The sequence below is a fragment of the Carettochelys insculpta genome, chromosome 3 (genome assembly GCF_033958435.1).
Source record: "Carettochelys insculpta isolate YL-2023 chromosome 3, ASM3395843v1, whole genome shotgun sequence".
Taxonomy (NCBI): domain Eukaryota; kingdom Metazoa; phylum Chordata; order Testudines; family Carettochelyidae; genus Carettochelys; species Carettochelys insculpta.
This window is the reverse complement of record NC_134139.1, coordinates 143,554,349-143,576,011: the sequence shown is the minus strand read 5'-3', so window position 1 is coordinate 143,576,011 and position 21,663 is coordinate 143,554,349. Positions and strand designations below refer to the sequence as shown.

The following is a 21,663-nucleotide window of genomic DNA, read 5'->3' as shown; positions in this document are numbered from 1 at the left end:
GAAAATAGCCTCTTCCCAAACTGGCAGTGCCCCCCAGCCCTACGGCAACAGACACCGCTCCTCAAAAGCACTCATTGGCAAAAACAAAAGTCAGGACAAGTGCACTGCATGTGAAGTTCAAGGGCAGGGGAAACTCACAGGGACCAAATTTCCACCCCTTAACACTGATGTTCCCTGAAGTCAAAGGTACACCGGGGAAGTTGGAACAGCAGCAAGCGTTCCGCTTCTGTTCAAACTACATGAAAAATACTGAGAGCTCAAAGAAAGGGTGCGTGTGTGAACAACCACGTGGAGGGAAGAGAATGACAGATAAGAGAGGGAACACAAAGAAATAAAGAAAAAGTTGCAGAGTCACAAGGCAGCATTTGTGGCCATAGCAAGGCATGTTTGCAGAAAGCATTTAGCAGTATTATAACCCAATCCAGCACTCTGTTTGTACCATGGGATTTGCCTGTTTCTTTTTGTGTGGCGGTTGTACCTGTTTAATGATGTACACTGATGCATGATTGCAACACAGAAGAAAAAGAAAAGGCTTTACTTAGATGGTAAGCTCTTCAGTGCAAGAATGGCCTTTGTTATCTCCATGTGAAGTTCCCTGGTTCCCAGCTGTGCTTTCTAAGCACTACCACTGCACAAACAAGGGGCAATCAGTGCTCAAAGTCGTATTCTAATGCTGACTAGTTCAGTTCTTCACCATATTGTGGGGGAGATGAAGAGCTTTCTTCAGAGGCATGAGTGACATAACTTTATCATTAAGCATTATGGGAGAACCACAGGGAATGTTTGATGTGCAACAAGCACATCCGTTCTTCCATTAGATGAACTTTACTGTATTAAATGGGTGAATGCCTTGTGTTCTTGAAGAAACAGCTTCCCTGTGGAGGAAGCAGGGAAGTGTCTACATTATTTATAGGTTATCCAACTATCTAGCTACTTATGTGTGTGCTATATTTTATGAGTGTTCCAGTAATAGATATGCTGTATAAAGCTGGATATAAAAGGGCCAGCAGAAGAGAGATTTAATAGGCACCCAATGTAAAACTCAGACTTCTAATTTACCAAAACTGATTTACCTTAAGTTATAACTAACAATTATAAGAAACATCTGTGCCCCTGAACACATTCCAAGGAATATATTGAAACAGATCTTCGCATTTTAAAATCTGTTCCGATCACTGCTTTCCCACCTTCCCCAGGGAAAAACAAATGAACAGCCACCCTGCCAAAATAAATCCATTAGATCATGGATTAAACAAGTCTTCAAAAATTAGTTGAGATGAGAAGTAATATCCTTTCCCTTCATGGAGAAGGTTTTCAGAACAAATTCTGTTACTTCGAGCTTATATTATGTAGTCTTTGGAAGCAATCCTTTCAAAAATTTTGCTGGCACTCTGAATGTGGGCTGGTATAATCTGGCTTTACTAGTTTCCAGGAACTGTAATGTGTTAGTTCCCATTTTTAACAAATGAAGAGCCATTGCCTAGAATGCTAAAGAAAATGGGGTTGTCACCAAGAATATAAAATTGGTAATTGTTTTCATTTTAGTCACTGACTCATTTTCCTCCTAGCTTCATTTTTACATCTTCCTAGATCCTAATGAACCGATACGTACGTAATAAATAAATAGAAAGGCAACCATTTCTCTCTCACAAAGATCTGTTCTGATACTGCAAGTTGAGAGATACAGTATAATAAAATTGAATGAAATATTAACATATGGACCACAATGATAACGTAGTTTTAATTTTTTGCTATTTTGGATATTTAAATGATCAGATTACTTTTGTGCTTAGGAAGTTTGCCACTGGACCATTCCCCTTGAGTTCAGAACTGGAGTGATAGTTCCATTGTAATAATCACATAGGAGCATTATTTGTTATTAACCCATTTTTGTCAATGACTTACTTTCATTGGCTTATGTTTATCACATTTGCACTTTCTTAATCACCACTGAAATTATTCCAATGAGCACTTTTTAAAAACAGTTGCCTGGTTATTGACATGAGTAACTGAGAAAAGACAAGCCAGTCATCAGATCCATAACATACTCCTTTGCCTCAAATACAAAGTGAAATCTTGCAAAACAAAAATAATTTGCTTTGCCCAACTCCAGTGAAGAGGTCATAAATATCATCCTCACTAAATAAATCATAGAAGAGGAACGGGTTGATTACAGAGTAATAGACATAAGGCTTGATCCTTAGTTTGACAAGTATCCCATTGCTTGAGCATGGGAGTAGGTCAAAGTATGTGGCTTGGTCACCAGCCAGCAGTGATAGACAGAGTGAACAGGAATGGTTTTCCTATTTACCAGGCAGAGGCAGCAATGTTGGGGTTCAGATTAGGAACCTGAGTCTCCACTGTTTTCCATGTTCATTCCAACCTGTTCCCTCAACTGTTGTTGTGGGAGAGGGAAAGAGGAAGAATGTAAAGTAATTGCTGTTAAGGGTTCTCTTTCAATGCTTTCTGTAAAATCTGTGTAATGTACAGTTACTGTAGCTGTCCTATTACCTGTCAATTGTGAATGGCTGTGTCATTGCTTAGATCTGTGCCAAGATGATGTAAAATACTACCAAATTAGCATGGCAACATTTTACACCCACTTTGTTGTGGTGTAAATGGCTCCATAAGATGCAAGACGTGGAGAATCAGACCCTATGTTTAAACCAGGGTTAGGTTTTGAGGTCAAAACAAATGCCAATGACAAAATATATCAAACTGTTCACATGACAGGTGTCAAGTGTTAGAAATCGTGCAAGCTCAGCAGACATCAAGCTGTTTCTGCAATCCTGAAATCTTGCAAGGATGGTTGATTTGACAGGGTGTCTAGACAATTCACACCTTTAAGCTTCAATCAGATTTGAGGCCAAAAATAGGAGCAAATTCAAATCTGAACCTATCTGTGATATTCAAGGTTCTGGGCTTGTCCCAGTTCTGTTGATTTATACATTCAGTTCCATGGTGGGGCTTTCTAGAATAACTAGAAGCTGCTGACTAGGTATACAGTGAGATATTTGGAGTGCTAGTTCTTTCTCATGAAACTCAAGAGTAACAGGTGTCTCTGTATGCCTTTGCTGACTAGACTAAAATGTGACTTCCAATCACATTGTGACAGCAGCACAATTGTATTTGTACAGTAGCACTAAACTTTATTAGTATGCTGCCCTCTTTCAGTAATGATGGTTGTCTTGTGGAACCATAATTAATGTTTAATTTATCTTCTGGCCTTCGGTGGTTTGTGCTGTGTGACAGTATATTAATTTAAGCGCTATATATCAGATTGAAACTGCTTTCTTACTCCATGGTAATTGGCTACTGTTGCAATGAAATTTAAATATATTAACTATGAATGTTCCATTGTGAGATCAACATTTATTGCTGCATTTTCAGAAATGCTTCTGCTTCCAAAAAGTTGGGAAGAGTGTATCCGCTGATTTGCATGGGATTCAGAAACTGTCTTCCATGAAACATGGAGTTATACCTTTCTCATAGAATGGGAAGGAACCTTGAGAGGTCATCAAGTCCAGTCCCCTGCACTTACAGCAGGACCTATTGCCACCCCTCAGATTTTTTTTTAAATAAAAACACACAGAACAGCTCCCTCAAGGACTGACCTTGCAACACTGGATTTACACAGTCAATGTGCTAACCACTGATCTATCCCTTCCCCAAGTCAAAATGAAGGCATGAGACCTTCACTTCTAAGAGTAACTCAAATCTGTAGGCAATACCAATAGAAAGACCAGTTGGACCAGACGCTTCTCTTTCTTACTACAGTACAAGCTTACAGCTGAGTGACCCATCAACATTTAAAATACTCAGGTATCCCTCAGAGCTGTCAGACAGTTTTAGTTATTTTTTTCCTAAAAAATTAATGCAATTAAAAAAAATCCTCTTCCCATGACAAATGCACACAGGCATGGATCCTCAGAGGCAGAATAGCCACTTTGCACCAACCTGCTGGTGGAACAGTCTATGGCTACGTCTACACGTGCACGCTACATCGAAATAGTCTATTTCGATGAATAACATCTACACGTCCTCCAGGGCTGGCAAAATCGACGTTCAACTTCGACGTTGGGCAGCACCACATCGAAATAGGCGCTGCGAGGGAACGTCTACACGCCAAAGTAGCACACATCGAAATAAGGGTGCCAGGAACAGCTGCAGACAGGGTCACAGGGCGGACTCAACAGCAAGCCGCTCCCTTAAAGGGCCCCTCCCAGACACAGTTGCACTAAACAACACAAGATCCACAGAGCTGACAACTGGTTGCAGACCCTGTGCATGCAGCGTGGATCCCCAGCTGCCGCAGCAGCAGCCAGAAGCCCTGGGCAAAGGGCTGCTGCACATGATGACCATAGAGCCCCACAGGGGCTGGAGAGAGAGCGTCTCTCAACCCCTCAGCTGATGGCCGCCATGGCAGACCCCGCTATTTCGATGTTGTGGGATGCGGATCGTCTACATGTGCCCTACTTCGACGTTCAACTTCGAAGTAGAGCACTATTCCCATCCCCTCATGGGGTTAGCGACTTCGACGTCTCGCCGCCTAACGTCGATTTCAACTTCGAAATAGCGCCCAACACGTGTAGCCGTGACAGGTGCTATTTTGAAGTTGGCGCCGCTACTTCGAAGTAGCGTGCACGTGTAGACGTGGCCTATGTGTTACAGGAGACATCCTTGCAGTGCTCAGCCAATCCTACAAATATATAGATGTGTTTATTGTGTGACACTCCACTGCTCTCCTTCCACTCCCCTGTGCCAGTCTATCTGGGGAAGGGGGTGTGCCCACAGAAATAAAAGTGAGTTTGGGATTCACCTCAACAGTGCTGCAGTTTTGGCTCTCAGTGGTTGATAAAGGCCAGTGTGTGTTCAGAGCTGCCGTCAGCACAGGGGATTCACTTGCACGGAACCATGTCAGGATCAATACTTTAAGGTACCCTTGTACTCCACCCAGTGACTTGCACTCAGGGCATTTTGTTAACATCAGATAATATGTCTCACCCTCTGAGTATTAATTTGTTGTTACCTATTTACATACTGATTTTAAATTTTACCAGTTGTAACTTTAAGCAAGTATTTAAACATCCAACAAGTTCAAAGACGGCGGATTTTATGAAATGCTTGAATTAATGGGCTGATTAACTTATTCCATTTTTCAAACTACCAAAGCTGCTGCTTTATGGGTATTTGACTTGAGCTATGTTCATGTGTATGCATGGTCAGAAGTTTTCATGGTCAGGTGTTGTTTGCATACATAGGGCTGGTGATGTTCAGACCATTGCTGATGAGCATCAGCCCATGGACTTTGCTTAAAATATGAGGTGAGCTTCATATTCCCCTATATTTGGTGATAGCTGTCCCCCTCCTTTACAGGTGTGGACCACACCACAAGGGAAGTAAAGCTATATTAGGTATTCTGGGGAGAAATTGGGGTCCAGTTTATCAAGAAGTGATGGAGCATCTTCACACATCAACTTGCCAATTTAATGATGAGGCCTTTCAGCTAAGTTAGGTGTAGGTGACACAAGCCCACAGCTAAGAAGTAGAAAAAAAAAAACAGGCTACATGTTGACAGAAGGTGGGTGGGGAGAACATGGAAATTCTCAATAAGGTCGTAGGAACAACAAGAGGGTAATCAGTAGGGAAACCTACTAAATATCTTAGCTGTCTGTACACAATACAAGAAATAGGAGACCTAGGCTATGTCTACACAATTGCATAGCTAGAACTGACTTATGAGCAGTCAGCTTCAATGACTGTCTATGTGGAAGAAGGTCAATGGGACCATTTCTCCCATTGACCTTCCTTAATCCTCACCACTCATGAGGAGTTTGAGTTGACTTTGACCCTGGAAAGCGCCATTTTGCACATTCATGAAACAAAACCCTGGAAGATCGACATGGAGTGGGTCAATCTTCCGCAGCAGTATAGACATAGGCCTGAATAGGAAGAACAGGAAGTATAAGTTGAACGTCGACGTTGCCAGCCCTGGAGGAAGTGTAGACGTTATTCATCGAAATAGACTACTTCGATGTCGCTACATCGAAATAAGCTATTTTGATGTAACGTGCACGTGTAGACGTAGCCCAATAGATCAATTCAGATTTGTTACTCTTGCCTAGGGAGGTTGTGGAATCTCCATCACTGCAGATATTTAAGAGCAGGCTGGCATAGACATCTATCGGAAGTGGTCTAGACAGTGCTTGGTCCTGCCGTGGGGGCAGGGGACTGGACTTGGTAACTTTTCAAGGTCCTTTCCGGTTCTAGTACTCTATGAGTCTATGATTCTCCATGTCCACTGAAAGTGGAACAAGGACTAAAAGGACTTAGTGGGAAGCAAAGGAGATATAGACCAGATTTTAGGAAATTTTTTCTAACAATAAAGGTAGTTAAGCTCTTAAGTGGGCTTCCAAGGGATGTTGTGGAATCAGCTGGCAAGCGACCAGGGTGGTTGCTAACAGGAGGGAGTTTTGAGAGGGGCTTTCCTGGGGAAGGAAGGGGCAACCTACAGCACCTTTGGGTAAGTGGCTCTCTGGAGTGTGTGGGTGTCTGGGTTTGGGGGTTCTGGGCCTGTGTTTGTCTGTTTGTTTGGTGTTTGGAGTGCTGAGTGGTCTGTTTGTTTGAAGGGCCATGTGCTCAGGATGGCAGTTGGAAGCTGTTAGCCTTGATTAGGTTTAGGTTTGAAATCTAAACTCTGCGTGCCAATTGGCTGAGCAGTAGTCAGAGGGAAGGGCTCTCAGGAAGGCCAGAGCTTTTTAAACCCTGCTGGCAAGCGACCAGGGAGGTTGCTAACAGGAGGGAGTTTTGAGAGGGGAGTTTAGAGGGGGAGCTTAGAGGGAGCTAGTTACTTCTACAGGGGTAAGGGGCAGCAAGATGGTTACAGTGGCGGTGTTTCCCAACTGCTGGCTGGAGCTGAGGGACCCGCCGCCCCCAGGGTGCAGCATGGGCAGCGGGACGCAAGTGGGCTTGGGAAAGTGTGGGAGGCGAGGGGACGAGACCGAGGGGTGTCGGTGGTGGGCATGTGGTTTGGGGGCATGAGGTACGGCTGTGTGGATGGCAGCACCCACAGAAGCTGGTGGTGGCAAACCCAGCTCAGATTGCCTGGGCTTCCAGTCCCAGTCCTGCGATCCCTGCATGCGCATCCCGCAGCAGCTCTGTGGGGCTCCAGGGGCAGCCGCAGCCAGAAGAAGAGTCGGTAGGTTTGGCAGGGACCCAGGGCGTGGCTGGGTCGCAAGATCGGCACCTTCCTGGAGGATGTGGGGCTGCAGCAGTGTGCGGCCAGGTGCGGAGAGGCTGGGGGAAGGGGGATCTGAAGGTGTTGAGAGCTGATAGGGGGCAGGGTGATGAGGTGGGGGGACATGGGAGTGGATGGGGGACAAGGGGGCAGGGAGGGTGGATCTGGGGTGATGGTAGCTGATGGGAGGCAGGGGGTGGGGAGGAGGGTCCTGGGGAGGGGAGGAAGTTGTCAGGCCACAGGGAGCTTTGGGGACACGTGGTGCCAGGGAGGTGCAAGAGGTAGTGGGATCGTTACCCACATTCTCCATGCCCCACTGCCTTGTGGGTTATCCTGGGAAGGAGCAAGGCTAAGGGAGTAAACCCTGACAGAAAATCTGGAGGGGAGCCCTAAGGCGGTTCTGTGCCAACTTCTGGCATTGACTCGGCAACTCCTGAAGCTGAGCTGGTGCCAGACGTAGAGGTTATCCTCTCCTTTGGACTACATCAGTAAAGCCAAGAGGGGAACACTAGCGTCTGGGCAGCCCTGGGTCCCAAAAATTGCCCAGGCTCATGCCTGGAGAGGTACTCCAGCATCGCTTAACAGTGTTGAACCAACACAGGAGGTAACAGATACCGGTTATAAGCTCTTGCTTGATTGGCGTAGAGAACGAGTGCCAGGGGTTGCCTTCAGCAGTGGGGGAGATCATCGCATCTCACTGGACAGTCACCGCCTGCCTCAAGCTGGGCAGGCCCCAGCCAGAAGGGTGCTGTCCCGCCACAGTTCACCTGCCTCACTGGGTGTGTGAGGCTTAAAGTTCCCAAACCTGACAAGTGACTGAAATTTGAGCACCAGGCAAACTAATAAGAAAATCAACAAGAAAAGGAAACCATCAAAGTTTTAAGCTTGCTTGCTGGAATGTGCGGACCATGCTGGCCAGTTTGACTGAAGATCTTCAGGACATCAGTGACACCCAAAAGACTGCTGTCATCAATGAGGAACTGAAGAGGCTCCAAGTTGACATTGCTGCTCTGCAAGAGATGTGACTTGCAGATTCGGGATTTCTAAAGGAAAAGGACTACACCTTTTTTCTGGCAGGGTAAAGCCCAAGACGAACCCAGGGAGCATGGTGTTGGCTTCGCCATCAGAAACACCCTTCTACAAATGGTGGAGTTAGTCATGGGCGGATCAGAAAGACTCCTTTAGGTCATACTTCAAACTTGCACCGGTCCTGTCCACCTGATCAGCGCTTACACTCCAACCCTGTACGCTGCACTGGAAGTAAAAGACAAGTTCTATGACGTGCTTAGTGCTGCCATAGTGGAAATACCTGCTCGCGAACAACTCTACATTTTGGGTGACTTCAATGCAAGAGTTGGAGCCGATCATGACTCATGGCCTTCCTGCTTAGGCCGCTTCGGTGTGGGAAAAATGAATGAAAACAGACAGCATCTTCTCGAACTTTGCACATACCACAATCTGTGCATCACAAACACATTTTTCCAAACCAAGCCACAGCATAGAGTGTCGTGGAGACACCCACGCTCGAAACACTGGCAGCAACGAGACATGGTCATCGCTAGACATGATAACCTCAAAAATGTCCTTCTGACAAGCAGCTATCATAGTGCTGACTGCGATACAGATCACTTGCTAGTTTGCTCCAAACTCAAGGTGATTCCCAAGAAGCTGTACCACTCTAAACCAACTGGAAGGCCCTGCACTGATGCCAGAAAGACAGCAAACTCAGAGAGAGCTGAAAAGTTCAGAGAGACCCTCGAGGAGAACCTGCGCAGCAGCCCTGGGGGTGCCGATGTGACATCCAGATGGCAGCATCTGAGGGATACAATTTACAACACAGCCTTGTCGGTGTTTGGAAGAAGAGCCAGAAACACAAATGACTGGTTCGAAGCTAACTCCGATGGGATGATTCCAGCCATCGAAAAGAAGCGCGCTGCACTCCTGGAGTACACATGCTTGCCGAGCCAGAGTACCCTGCAAGCACTCAGAGCAGCCAGAAAAACAGTGCAGCAGATGGCCAGGAGCTGTGCCAACAGCTACTGGCTCCAGCTATGCAGCAGCATCCAGACCAGTGCTGACTTTGGTAATCTCAGGGGAATGTACGAGGGCATCAAGAAGGCATTAGGACCCACCCAGAACAAGATGGCACCTCTGAAATCCAAATCTGGTGAAGTCATTGCTGACAAAGTCAAACAGATGGAGCGCTGGGTCGAGCACTACTCCGAGCTGTACTCACGCAAGAACATTGTGGCTGATACAGCCCTCGATGCCGTCGAGTTTCCACCAGTAATGGACGAACTGGACCAGGAACCAACTGTGGATGAACTGAAGAAAGCCATCGACAGTATTGCAGTAGGAAAGGCCCCTGGTCAGGATGGTATACCACCAGAGGTAATCAAGTGTGCCACAGACACTCTCCTAGAACCCCTACATGAGCTACTGTGCCTGTGCTGGAGAGAGGGAGAGGTTCCACAGGATATGTGCGACGCTAATATCATAACCTTGTATAAGAACAAAGCAGACAGAAGTGACTGCAACAATTACCGTGGAATCTCCCTCCTAAGCATCACTGGTAAACTGTTCGCTTGCGTCATCCTCGGCAGACACCAGAAGATTGCTGAGAGGGTGTATCCCGAATCACAGTGCGGATTCCATGCAGAGAGATCTACCATTGACATGGTCTTTTCTCTGAGGCAGCTGCAGGAGGAATGCAGGGAGCGGAGGAAGCCACTCTATATTGCCTTCATTGACCTGACCAAGGCCTTCGACTTGGTCAGCAGGGATGGACTGTTCAAACTACTCCACAAGATAGGCTGTCTGCCACGGTTATTTAAGATGATTCAGTCTTTCCACGAAGACATGAGAGGAACCATCCAATATGACGGCACATTATCGGATGTTTTCAGCATCAGGAGTGGCATCAAACAAGGATGCATCCTTGCTGCGACATTGTTCGGGATCTTCTTTGCGCTCCTCCTGAAACACGCCTTTGGATCTTCAACAGAGGACATCTTTTAGCACAGAAGATCTGATGGGAAACTTTAATCTTGCAAGGCTGAAAGCTAAATCCAAGGTGCAGGAAGTCCTCATCAGAGATTTGCTGTTCGCAGATGATGCTGCTGTAGTGTCACACACAGAAGACCAGCTTCAGAAACTGCTGGATTGGTTCTCCAAAGCATGCAAGGACTTCGGGCTTTCCATCAGCTTAAAGAAGACAAATGTACTTGGCTCAGGATGTTGCTGAACCTCCATCAATCAGCATTGGCAACTATTTGTTAGAGGTCGTCCATGAGTTCATTTACCTTGGGTCCACCATCACTGACACCCTGTCATTGGAGTCTGAGCTAAATAGGAGGATCGGAAAAGCAGCCACAACTCTGTCCAGACTCAGCGAGTGAGTGTGGAATAACATCAAGTTGTACACCCACACCAAAATGCAAGTCTACAGAGCCTGCATCCTCAGCACCCTCCTTTACAGCAGCGAGTCTTGGACCCTGCACGCCCGCCAGGAAAAGAGGCTGAATGTCTTTCACTTGCGCTGCCTCAGGCGCATCCTTGGAATATCATGGAAGGACAGAGTGTCCAACACCGCCGTCCTTGAGCAAGCTGGAATCCCAACCATGCACACCGTCCTCAGGCAGTGGCGGCTCCGCTGGCTTGGCCACGTCCTCAGGATGAATGATGGAAGGATCCCAAAAGACATCCTGTATGGTGAGCTAGCCTCTGGCAAAAGACCTCCCAGATGCCCCCAGTTGCGCTACAAATATGTTCAAGAGAGACCTCAGGGAGGTAGACATAGAGCTGGACAGTTGGGAGGAGCTGACAGACGATCGCAGCAGATGGAGGCAGGAACTACACAAGGGTCTTCAGAAGGGTGAGATGAGGATCAGACAGCTAGCAGAGGAGAAGTGAGCGCACAGAAAGCACAGTAAGGACCTGCCAGACACCCATTACACATGCAACAGATGCAGCAAGGACTGTCACTCTCGTGTGGGCCTTCACAGTCACAGTCGACGCTGCAAATTATGATCTCAAATGGAACTACGAAGGGCACGATCCATAGTCTACATAGACTGAAGGTTGCTACTACTACTACTACTACTACTGTGGAATCCTCATCACTGGCTGTTTTTAAGAACATCATAGACAGATGCCTCTCAGGGGTGGTCTAGGTCTACTTGGGCCTGCCGCACAATAGTGGGGCTGGACTTGATGATTTCTTGAGATTGCTTAAAGCCCTGCATTTCTAGTGTCACTCTTCAGAGTAAGCAATTGCTATAGACACTACAAAGTTATTACATAGAAATGAGAGAAGAAAGGTAGTCAGTTCAATTGTGAGTAGACAATTTGTGTATTAATATGCACTCCACACTGTGGAAATTTTCACAAATCTTTGCCTTGCAGCACTTACATACATCTCCTCATTTTTGTTAGTGTTGCTACAATCTTCATAATGTTTCATAGTAAGTTTTTGTTTTAGTTTCCCTAAAGAGAGGTCTTTCTGGTAAATATTTGTTGATATGCATGATTTTTGGTGATTTCAGAGAGGTATTCAAGGTGTTTTTCAATGAATTCAGTACCTTGATAAACATAAATGATAATACTGCAAATAATATCACAATATATGTACATTTTCTGACTGTCTAAAATGGTTCTGTTAAGTGGCTAATTATCCAAATACTAAATAAAAAAAGAGTTAGATTAATGAATTCCAGACAGTTATTATGCCATATCATGTTAAAGCAGCTGCTAACCATACACATTACTATATCTCTGCTTATATTAATCATTATGAAATGTTCTTTGTGGGGGTGGGGAGGAAAGGGTTTATTTGCCTGGGGGAAAAATATCTGCCAACTTTCTAATGAATTAACGTGAATAATTTTAGAGCTGGGTAGACACTTTGTAACATATAAATTGGTTAGGAGTAGAGGTCACATTTTCAGAAGCACTCTGTGAAATTTATGTCCCATTTTTAAAAGTGATTTCAAGCCCTGGGGAGCTTAAATTGTATTGAATTTCAGTGACATTTCAATTTCAGCACTTAGGCGCTAAATGCTGAAGTGGATTTTGAAAATGGAGAAATCCTGAGTCATGTAGCAATTTTGACAAAAAAATCAAGATCGAGGGTAAAAATTTGAAATGTGCTTATCTGAAAGGATTTGCACAACTGGGTTTGGTCTATAGCTAGCTCACTAAGAATTCACAGTGAGTATTTAAAATGAGGGATGGTCACACATAGGGGTGATGGGTAGGAGGTCAGGATGATCAGACACAGTCACATATCCCTCCCTTAAATGTGAGGGGGGAGCGTAAGGCCAGCATCAGAGCTGGAAAGGGAGAGGCGGGGTCAGAGCCTTTCCTCTTCCAGTTCCAGCCACACTGCCTGCTGGGGATGCTGCCCAGTGCAGTGCAGTGGCTGCAGTCTCTCGGGCAGGTGTTGTGCTGCACTGGCCCCAGGCATGCAGCATGGCTAGAACCTTCCTGGGAGAGGACAAAGTTCTCCCCAAATCCCTACCAGGTAACATGCCATGGGGAGGGGACAGGGAGTGTGCAGGGGCCCCAGGCTCAGGGCAGGAACAAGTCATGATATGTTCCCTGATTCAGCTGGTGCCCTGTTATATTTCTCCCACACAGGTCTTCAAAATTTTGAGGAGTAAAGGGACTTTGAAGTAGCCCAGGCACTTTGAAGTACTCACGGGGTAGCTGTGGCTACAGGCGAGCTGGCACTTCTAAGTTTAACGCTTCAAAGTTGCCATGGGGGAGAATTAGCTTAATGGAGTGCTGCCTATGCACCACAGCACTTCATTAATAAACTCCCAACACCCTGCTTACCAAGCTCCCTTCAAAGTTGGGAGCTAGTGTAGACACAGCCCTTACAAATGTTGGATATCTCAGAGGGGTTGCTGTGTTAGTCTGTGTCTTCGCAGAACAAAACAAGCAGTCCTGTAGCACCTTAAAGACTAACATTTTTATTTATTAGGCAATGAGCTCACGTGGGAAAGACCCACTTCCTCAGATTCTGGAGCAGAACACAATCTGAAGAAGTGGGTCTTTCCCACGAAAGCTTATTACCTAATAAATAAAATTTTTATTTGTTAGTCTTTAAGGTGCTACAGGACTGCTTGCTTTTTTGCTAGGGATGCTCTGAGCAGAAATACATGAATATTGTGAAATACTTTGAGATCTGCTGATGAAAACTCTGTATATGAGCTTGGTATTATTATTTTTTGGTTGAGAGGGTGAAATCCTGCCTCCCCCAGAAGGAATACTGTAGAGGTCTATTGTTTGAAAAGGATTGCATTGACTTGCTTAAGTCCTTCAAAACCTTCTCTACTCCACTGTCAAGCTTTATGGGTAAAGACGACTGGAGAGGAAACCTTCCAGAAACCATTAACACACTCAGCTGGAATGCTCACTGGTGAGAGATGAAAGGGCTTCCTCCTCTGAAAACTTGCAACAGATGCCTGAAGCTTGATTAATATTATACTAGTTTTACACAGACATCACTCCACAGCCTCACAATGGTCTCTACTACCCTTGTTCGAAAATTGTATTATTGGAACTCAGTTATAAGCTATGGCAGTGGGGAAGCGTTCAACATATTCGATCTATTGCCGGGAATATAGGAAAGGTACGAAGTTTATTAAAGGTCCATCTGCACAGCCCATAGCAGTGAGCTGCCCAGCCTGTGTCAACACACATTGGTGAACAAATTTATTTATTAGGCAATGAGTTTTCATGCAAGTGGGTCTTACCCATGAAAGCTTATTACCCAATAAGTAAATTTGCTAGTCTTTGACCTGCTACAGGAGTGCTTGTTTTTGTGAAGCTACAGACTAACATGGCTACCCCGCCGACATGTAGCCTAGAGTGACTTGCTCTAGTGCGCTAAAAACAACTTTGTAGACAGGACTTTGAAGTTGTGGTTCAGGCTGGAGCTTGGGTTTGATACCACTCCCCTTGCTTAGGCATCAGTGCCCCCTTCAGAGCATTAGCATGAGCCCTGCGAAGCCAGGTCTGACAGCCTGGGCTTGAAGGCTGGCTACCACAGGCAGTGCAGTGGAAGACTTCAGGCCTGGAAAAACTAAGAAGACTATTCACTGGCTGGAGTGTCCCTTGTGTTTGTGTCAGATCTTAGAATCACATTTCACAAGAGAAATGTGTGCTCAGCCACCGACGAGTGGTTTAGAAATAGCCTGACATCACTCTCAAAACTCCCTATAGGAAAGAAATGAATATTTGTCCAACAAACACAAAATATTAAGGGCTTCTCTCAGAACACCTTCCCATGCTGAGGCCTACAATGACCTCTGCCCTCAGCTGTTGACCTGAGAGAGGAAAGGGAGTAGTATAATAACGGTTCTGAATAAGCATCCTCTTTCAATGCTGCCAGTAAAGGCTACTGCATATAGGGAAGAGCTCATAATCATGTCAGCAGGTGCCTGGGAAAGGCTAGTAAGTCAGGTGTGGACAAACAGAATATTTCTTTTCAAATATAAAGAAATCTGCATTTCCAGCTGTAGTAAAACCACAGAAGCTTCAAGAAACAAGCTATAGGGCCAGATGCTCATTTGCACCGAGGCCTCTTTACACCACACTGGCAGTATAAAGAGGCCTCGAAGGGGGTGTAAATGTAAGAGCCAGAGCAGTGTACGGGGGCCTGTGTGCAAGTGTGAATCTTGTCCACGGCGTCCAAGAGCTGAATGTGTTGATTTTAAAGCTATTTAAACAATATGTTATATATAATTCCGGCAGTTGTGATATTTGCGGGATACCTCATGGATTCTGGGTCCTCCTTGGAGAGCAAGAGCTTCGAGCTTAAGGGTGAGTGTACACTGTAAGTGCTACAGCTGTTGTGCTACAACTGTGCCACTGTAATATAGACACTTGCTGTGAGTAGAGAAAGCATTTTCGTGTCACTGTAGTAAGTCCCCCTGCCCTGAGAGGGGGCAGCTAGATTAACAGAAGAATTCTTCTCTGGATCTGGCAGTGTCTACTCCAGGGCTGATGTTGTTTCAATTACATCTCTGAGGGGTGTGATTTTAGAGTCTGCTGCACACTCCTTGCTCTTCTCCTATGACAGCAGACCTCTCAAATAGATATGGCGACCACGTGCTCCTTAGTGGAGACTGCTGCAGATTTTCCATTCGTGGCGGGAGGCATTCTGATGGCACAGTGTGACTATTGCCACGTTGCTGGCCCCATGGAAGTCACTGCAGAGGTGTGTGGGGAAGGAGGAACTTTGCAGAGAGCATGTCAGCAGCTCAGAAAACTAATGTGGTTGAACAATTAAATAACACCTTCAGGCTGAGATTTTCAATGGAGCCTAAGAGAGTTAGGCACCCACAAAGTGACTCCTAATGCTTAGGCTGGGTGTGACAGGTTGTCTTTCTTCCATGTGTTCCTCTTACTCCTTCCAAATCCACCTGGGGTGAGTTGTCCTATAAGTGACTCATCTCTCTGGCTGAATCACTTGTTCAAGTCCACCCCTTGCAGGGTACACAAAGAGTCCAATCTTCAGAAATCAGCAAAAATTTCATGGGCCCCATTGGGTGATGCTCCTAGGGTCTGGGCCCTTGCATATTCAGTGTCTTCCCCAGCAAAGGACCCAGCCAAAGGATAAACTTCTGTTGTTGTCCCCTCTTCAGGAGGTGGTAGGGGATCCTGGGCCTTCTCTTTTCACCAGTCTTTATCCAGGTCAAAATGGTAGGCAGCTAAGTCCTTCAGCTAAGGCTGGAATAAAGAACTGAACACAAAACTAAAGTTGTTGATGTGTGAAGGTCATTCATTCCTCCTGTGGTGGCTTAGTCAGGTTCATATCTCCAAACCTCAGGCATCAGGATCTCCAGGACTGCCCTTTCCAAAGTGCTCAGAGCAAGTCTACTCCTTTCATTGCCTCCTTTCCTCTGAGCTGCTCTGCTTCTCTTTATAAACTCCACCTCCACCTTGTGCAGCAAAACTGGGTCACAAGGGCCTAGAGTAACTCCCTGGCCTTCTTTTCCAGCATGGGTTTTGTATACTCCACAATAACATTCACGTCCTATCGATTTCCAAAGGGAGTTGGAGTCCAACTCGCCTCAACTCATTTGACATCCCAACCTTTGGCTGATCACACATTAAATTAGCAACTTTTAAAACCCCATAAAATTTTGTACTAGCCCTTAAAAAAACTATATGGGATCTGAATTTTTTTTTCTGTTGTCACAGGTTTTCACTATAGCTTTGAGTTTCCTGCTGAATGTGCGTGAACTATCAAGTAGGGGACCAACAACTGACCTCTTTGTATTTAAATTTTACTTCTTTAAATGACCAGATAAATGTGTTTCAAAATCAGAGCTGAGATGCCAGTTGCTGCACATCGAAAAACACCCAATCCATGCTTTGCCCTGACTCACACCCCAGCAACTGCTCTGAAGTCAACAGTTTTAAAAGATGCTTCTATTTTCACGTTAGCATTTCCATAATCCTCAGTAAAGAATGTGGCAAATCCATCCAGGTTGAGAAACAAAGGGAGAAAGCAAATGTGTGGAGTTAAAATGACTATTTTGGAAATTGTTAGTAACTTTCACAGCAGAACATTGGGTGGACGGATGATAAGTCACAGAAAAGTCAATAAATAATACAGATCTTGCTACATCAACATACCCAAGAGTATAGCTGGGGTTCTGAAAGGTCAGGTCTGGAGGTTAGGGAGATAGAAAGTGAGCCCGCTGCACCCTGTGGTTATGATTCCTATCTCATCCGACTGGGCCCAGCTCCCCGCTCTGGGTACTGGGATCTTGCATGCAGGGTCAAAAACTGCACTAGTTTGGCTCACTCACTGCTCTAGTAGACACAGATGGATGAGTTGATGAGCCAAACTTAAATGGTGCTGCAACTCTGCTTAGCAGACTGCAATGCCACTGGAGATAGGTGAGGGAGGACTCCTCAAATGTGTTTTTATATCCATTTACAAGATTTCATAGACTTTATTCAAGTGCATGACTTTTGTGACCATCCCCCAACTTCAAGGACAAAATCAGAGCCCTAAGTGTAGCATACAAGGAGTAAACTGTGGTGGGAGCCTACGATGTGAGATCCTGATGATCAAATGAGGTGTGCATGTATAAACTAGTATACCTATGTGGACTTCAGGATCAGGGTCTAAGCCAATGAAGAATTCTAACCAACTTTATTTCACATCTAATTTGTCAAACATAACAAATTACACCTCTTTGAGGACTACATGAGGTCCCCCCATTTGAAAAGCTCTGACATCTCAAAAGATTTTGTTGGAATCTTCCTGGCTCTGAGAGAAATTTTCAAACCAGAAGAACCTTTTTCAATGTCTCCACTGTATGGGACAACTTTGAACGTTTATAACCACAACAGCTGCCAGCTATCCAAGTGCCAATGAAGTCTGACAAAATGCGTGAGAGTACACTTGTTTCCACATTCTGATGAACAACCCACCTACCCACTAAAGCATGGTTTCCCAAACTGGGGGGCGTGAAGAAATTCCGGGGGGGGGGACATGAGGAGACCCAGCCCCTCCATCATTCCTCCCACCCCAAGAAAGAGCTGACCTTTGCTTCTGGCTCTCAGCCCCTGCCATTTTAAGTGGGTAACCCAGCAGAGCCTCTATAAAAAATGGGCATCTGGCAAAGACCCACCTGGAGTTAGCTGCCTTCTGCAAAGGTGAGTGAGTGTGTGTGGCAGGGAGGATGGGGTTAGATGGGAGGCCAGAGGTGCTTGGCTCAGGTGAGGGGGATGTGGCAAGAATGGGGGGCTGGTGGTGCCTGGCTTTGTGGGAGGGGAAGAGTTTGGGTTGGCAGCTCACGGGGTTTGTGGGGCTCAGGTGTCTGGCTGGCTCGCAGGACTCCTGGGGCTTGGGCAGCTGGCCCCCTGCAGTGCAGGGCTCAGATAGCTGGGTGGCTGGCCCCGGAACCCTGGGGCTTGGGCAGCTCGGGCTGGTGGGTGGGCAGCGGGCCCTGGCAGCACAGGGCTTGAGAGGCTCAGGCTGGTGGGTGGGCAGCAGGCCCCGGCAGCAGAGGGCTTGGGCTGGCAGGCGGGCAGCTGGCTCCAGAATCATAGGGCTTGAGCAGCTGGCCTCAGCACCATGGGGCTTGGGTGGCTTGGGCTGGCAGGTGGGCAGCTGGCCCCAGCAATGTGTGGCTTGGGCAGCTAGCTCTAGCAGTGTGGTGCTCACGTGGCTCGGTGTGGCTGGCAGGTGGCTGGCCCTGGCAGTGTGGGGCATGAGCAGGAGGTTCAGGAGTCTGGCCCTGGCTGGAGTGAGCAGCTGGTGGGTGGGTGGCTGGTTCCGGAAGCACAGGGCTCAAGTGACCAGTGGGTGGGTGGGCAGGAAGCTGGCCCTAGCAGCTGGTGGGTGGGCGTGTGTCTGGTCCCAGTGGCATGGGGCTCAGGCAGGCCCTTCTGGTAGTGCAGGTCTAAGGTGGGAGGGCGGCTAGCATGGTTAGCTCTAGCGGCTCTTGCCAGCTGGAGCTGTACCAGGCACCTGCAAGGGGTCAAGGAAAACTATTTGTGCTTATTTTTAATTTAAAATAACATTTTATATCAAGGTTTTGTATTTATTTTAAATTACAAATTGAATTTTTTGTTAAAAGAGGGGTTGGATGATGGGAAAGAAGAGGTGGGGTGTGTGAAGGTTTCTCAAAAATCAGAAGGGGGGCATGATGCTGAAAAGTTTGGGAACCCCTGCCCTAAAGTAGCATTTTTGTCAAACTTGACAAACAAATTTACCTTTGGACTTAGAATACAATTAGAAAATTCATCCCAAGGTATGTTTATTATTTTTTTTTCTGGAAAGTTATAAATGCCTGAATACCAGAGATTTAAATACACACAGCTGCTTAATGGCTGTGTAGCTAATCCCAGAAAGTTTTCTCAGGCAAAAACTCCCTCTGACCTGTGCTGAACGATATTTGGATTGCTTCTTAATTAAACACTATTACTCAAATTTCACATAAGGTTCCTTAAGGAATAAATTGTACTCACCCATTCACTTCCTACTCCCAGACGTGCAGTATCACAAATCCACATGGTGTTCCTAAGTGGTGGATTTTACATCTGGATCTCCAGCTTGCTAGGAGGCATGTGGGACGATGGAGACTATTGACCAGGAGGGTCAGGCATGTATGTGTCACCTGGTATATGAAATATTTACATTCATACACTATTGTAAATTCTTTGAGGCATTATCTGTAAGTAAAGTGCTTAATTCAATAGGACTCTTGGCTTCTAGGTCTGACTCCTATATATTTCAGTGCAGTAGTTACCTTAGATTTTCTTATACTTATGTTGGCCTATCTCTTGTTTTTTCTCGACAGGTATGTAGAGACTCGTTCAGGTGACTTGTTCATGCATCTGATGCAGCGGGTCTTTGCCCACCAAAGCTTATGCTCCAAAATATCTGTTAGTCTATAAGGTGCCACAGGACTTCTTGTTGTTTTTGAAGATACAAACTAACAGGGCTACCCCTCTGATACATGTTCATGAGTTTTCTCTCAGGTAAGCATGACAGCATATCCACATTTTCTAGGGATAATATGTAAGCTACCTTCATCCTGCCAAACTCATTTTCGCAATGAAAATAAGTCATTCCACCACTATTCTCCTTTTTTAATTACAAAGATGGAGCATCGCTTCCATTGAGTCCTGGCTTCAGCTACGTTTAGTATTGCAATAGCCCACTGTAGTATTTATATTCCCCCTCCTCAAGCTATCAGTATTCTATGAGGCCACTTTGGAAGAGATCTTGAGAGAACTCTGGATGCAATGAGAATTTTAATGATCTGTCAGTGACGTCATGTCTGTGTTGTGTTGAACATACAGGTCTAAATGTTTCTCTGTATTTAATGTACTGTAGAAATTCCATTTCAGGATAGCACTGAGACACTTGAGAGCCAATTTTGCATTTCTCATGTAGCTAAGTCCTTGGCTCTTGGCCTTGTGACTTCTCGCACTTCCAGAGTTATCCTATAATCATCCAGAAATAGTGGGTTGTTGTGTTTTGCTGCTTATGTGAAAACTGACACATTCCTCATCAGCCGACAAGGGAGGAGAGCAGGCTTGAAGTATTGTGCACTAGTGCGTTTGGGATTTGTATTATTTCACAGCACTGTCAGCCTTTCAAATTTTGCTCTATAGCCTAGTATGGTGTCAGTTCTTTCGCCATACAGCAGAGAACTAACCCCATTGTAGTCACTCTCTCTGCCAGAGACACTAGCTCATGTTGCCAAATATCTCCCCTCAACACATTTATTGAACATTAAAACAGCAGAACAGCATTGAATGAAGTCCAGTAATTTTATAGGATATATTTTAGTCACTCGACTTTGAAGATTATTCCAAGATTAATTATAAAATTTCTGTGTCTGGATAACATATTGTTAACAGTTATTTTGTAAGTGCTAATGGCAAGATGGAAGATTTCCAATAGTTTTATTGAGGAAGTGGCAATTAAAATGTTGAGTACTGCAATATCCATACAAAATAATAATAATAATAATCATCATCATCATCATCATCATCATCATCATCCTGTATTTATGTGCATTTTATGTAAAATGGGGACAAATATTTTCCTTCTGAAATAAATGTAACAGCTTTATTTTTAACAGTCACTTTTAAAAAAACAGACATTGATTTGTTTGCCAACTTCAAATGTTGTGTGTCTTGAACAAGTCTGATTTGGTTTAAAAGAACATCGTGAAACCATTAGGAAATCAAGACAAGTCGCTATCTCTTCTGTTTTTCCACACACAGACAGCAACAATATGCTTGCGGTCTGAATAACATATTGCACATGAATGAGTGCAGTGTGGGTATGTCTATACTGGGAAATTTTAAGGTGGAAAATAGTGCCATCACTAGTGCAGCTGCACAGAAGGGTGCTGTTACATTAGTTCTGTGAAAAAGCGTATTTGTCTTTGTGTACATGCAGCTAGTTAATATGACGACCGTGTATTGGTGCATGAGAATCCATAGTTTTCTTCCAAAGTCAGTAGATTCTATAAAGTTGTTGCTAGGCACTGGAAAAGGAGCCCTAATGGAAGCTATAGTGTAGATAGGAATCCATCAGCTGTTGGCTTTGTTTTTCACCTCTGTGTCAAACAAACCTGAGGAACTTAATCTATGTAGCTCATGACCTAACACATTTTTCTGTTTTTAATATGTTACAAGACATCTTGTTATTAGTGCAGCAGAACACCAGGACATCACTCATTTTTGTTTTGTTTTTTTCTTCTTCAGTGTTTCTATTTTCATCTAAGCCTACTGCATTGGCATCATTTAAGTCCCTTATTTATTCCCTTTCAGTTAATCTTGTTTTGAGATTAACTTCTTGAGTCTGGATTTTATGTCTTGCTCTGGTTTTTGTGTTGGAGAACTTTAAGTTTTCAGGGCTAGTTGTTATTGTTTTCTTG

The 21,663-nt window shown here is 45.1% G+C and overlaps 1 long non-coding RNA gene across 4 annotated transcripts in view; it reads left to right on the top strand.

Moving 5' to 3' along the window:
* The window catches only part of LOC142010504 (uncharacterized), a 55,595-nt gene that overhangs the window by 9,588 nt on the left and 24,344 nt on the right, over positions 1–21,663 (top strand). For all 4 annotated transcript variants that reach the window (XR_012644817.1, XR_012644816.1, XR_012644818.1 and 1 more), the window contains exon 2: positions 19,567–19,747. This is a non-coding gene — a long non-coding RNA (uncharacterized LOC142010504). The remainder of the gene's footprint in view (positions 1–19,566; positions 19,748–21,663) is intronic.